This window comes from Arachis ipaensis, chromosome B10 (genome assembly GCF_000816755.2).
Source record: "Arachis ipaensis cultivar K30076 chromosome B10, Araip1.1, whole genome shotgun sequence".
Lineage (NCBI taxonomy): Eukaryota > Viridiplantae > Streptophyta > Magnoliopsida > Fabales > Fabaceae > Arachis > Arachis ipaensis.
Window position 1 is genome coordinate 4,441,321 of NC_029794.2, and position 3,190 is coordinate 4,444,510.

A 3,190-nucleotide genomic window follows, 5' to 3' on the forward strand; every position below is an offset into this window, starting at 1 on the left:
GTTTCAATTTGTTTTACACTTGTTTAAAACTAAAATAATATCCTTCTTTTATGCTGAATTTATCTAAATTTTTATATAAAAACCTATTAACCATAAAATTTTATCTTATTGATTAATTTCACACGTTAGATATTATTTCGAGATATTACTTAAAATGAAATATAAAAAATTAGACCTTTAAATTAGACTCAAATCGTTTGAAAATTGCTCATTCATTTATGTTTAGACAGTGATACGTACAAATTTTTACACAAAATTTTAATATCTAAGTCAACAAAAATTTTAATAGAATGTAGTTAAAAATGGATTACATATAATACCTAAAATGTAGAGGTATTTATAGTAAAGACAGGTAAATTAATTCTGGAGATAACCTCCATAGTAGGCAATTTTTTTTTACTGAATGAACAAGTATTATTATTACTTATTAATTAAATTTAGATTATAACATAAATAAAATAGTGAATAAATAATCACATTCACGGGTATTAACTTTTTTCTTTTCACATTTTCATAAATTTAAAATATAGAGAGATGAATAATACGAGATCTTAGAGAAATGAATTTGGATTATCTAAATTTTAAATTGGTACTTTAGAGAGTAAAGTGTAATCTTCTACATTTAAATGATTTCTCTCTCATATTTATTTTTTGTCTTACTTATAAATAAATTATGAAAAATCATACTTTACGTGAAATTTAAACTTTAGAGAATCCAAATCATCGAGGAATTGACCTATTATTCAAAAGGAAAGATGGTTTGGTGTCATAATAATTATGAGAATGGCATGGTTTTCAACTTATTCACATGCCACACATTCAGACGAGTTATGGAAGGTAACTTCCTTATAGATGCATGGTTCAGGAACATATGTAATTAATGATAATAAATATATGACAAATTCATATCACAATCCAGGGTTTAATTGCGGGGGGTCTCTTCTACAATTAACATCCTATTCTTCAATTTATTGTTGGTAGTGAAATTATAAGTTTTAAAGTTGGACACTCATTATTATGAAAGTCCTATGCTCTGAAAAAAAAAGGCTAAAAATTGCAAATATTTGATAATAAAAAATAGTTAAAATTTTATTTTACTTGTATTAATTGTTACAATAATTAATAAACGTTAAATAAAATAAATTCTAACTTTTTTTTTTCCTCCTTAGTATTACCGGTTGAAAACTTATCTATGATGCACAAACAATGATACTGACACGGGACGATACGACACGGGACACGCTGACACGCGAATTTTAAAATCTTATAAGACACAGGGACATACATACATACAAAATATAAAGTATTTTTTTGATAAATCATAATAGTATTTTGATATTTTATTGATACTAAAATATAAAATAATTTTTTAATTATTTTTAATATCTTATTTTAATTATATCAAGTATTTAAAATATTTTTTATTTTAATAAATAATAATATATACTATATCTAAATTTATTTCAAAAATATATGTTAAGAATAAGATTGGACACGCTGACACGTGATGGTATTTAGGTGTGTCCGATGAAGAATTTTTTATTTTTTATTAAGACACAGTTTGGACACAGCAGACACATGTGTCGGACGAGTGTCGGTGAGTGTCGTGTTCAAAATATGTCCGACACGCAGAAACAGCAACTCAGTAAAGTGCGTACTTCATAGAAAATTATCCTTCACTCAAATTTAATTTTAAGAGAAATTAAATAATTCATTTCCTCAATAGTTTTTGTAAACATTACATCATTTTTGAGTGGGTGTAGTGTGTCTTCAATTAAGCATTTCAGCTGATAAAATATTTTTAAAAAAGAATTGCAACAATATATATAATTGGGGATCAAAATTAATTAAACTCGCATTTGTCATATATTATTTTTTTTTATCTACATACATAAAATAAGAGAAGAAATTGAGGGGTGATATTGTAATTTGTGTCAGCATTTTGTTGTATTTTTCTCATTATGTATAGCCTGTTAATTTTTGATGTATTGAAGGAAAAGGAAAGGTATCGAAGCAATTCTTAAAAAGGAAAAAGAATATTATTATCCTGGTTCCTATAAATAAATAGGTATACTCAAATTGGAAAAGGGATAACTGGCTTAAAAATATCGAACTATTTTCTTTTCTTTTTTTTGTTTATATTTTTGGCATATATGTTGAAAACAAAGTTTACAAATTATAGCCGATCTAAATAATTCTACATGCTAAAAATTTAAAAAACCAAACCAAATATAATTTTCCATTTCTCTCCATTAAAAGCAAAATGTGAAACATTTCTATCTCATTCTTGGTGCTTTAGTAACACAATCCAAAAGAGCAATCATGAAATAATTAGGGGTAATACCAGAGTATGATTGGGCCGAATTTTTATCTTATCTTACTTCATCTTATTTAACAATAATTTGTATAGAATTTATTTTGTTTTTACTCATAGATAATAAAAAATTAATTTTTAATCCATTTTTATGGATATTTAATTTGCTCTATCTCTATAATTATTAAAATTTAAATTTTTGTATAACTATCATCACATACATAATATAAATTAAAATAAAAACTTAACAATAATATAATGTTTTTAATATTTTACTAATTATTTTATATATATACTAAGACGTATAGGGCGAATATTATCTAAATTTGGCCTCGTTTCGTTCGCCCAAAATTCTATCTCATTAAAAATCTATTCTAAAGTAGATAATTATCTGCATTAAACAATTAAAGACAGAGTGAATATATGCAAATTTAGATAGTATTATCATCTCTAAAAATAATTGAATTTGTTTCTAAATATAAAAACTTTTGAAATTTGATAGGAATGAAGAAAGAATGAGTTAATAATTCAAGTCAAGTGGCACATTTTTGTTATTCTTCTTCTTAAGACTTGGTTTTAGGTTAAACTATTTTAAAAATTGCTTTACATAGCCTTAAGGCCAGTATCTCAAGTCTCAACAATAACATTCCTCTTAATTAGGTGTTGTGTAATGCCATGTTTAAAAGTAGAAAACAATAATCAACGTTAAGACAAAACGTTATGCGGCAAATCGTTAAGTCCATTATAACAAACTCTAGTTTTATTTTTTTATTTTGGTATTCACAAACTGTGATTTGTTTAGTAAGTAAAATCATCAGTCATCACCCAGGTCTAGGTTTGAAAATATGTACTAAAAAAATATATAAGAAATTTGTT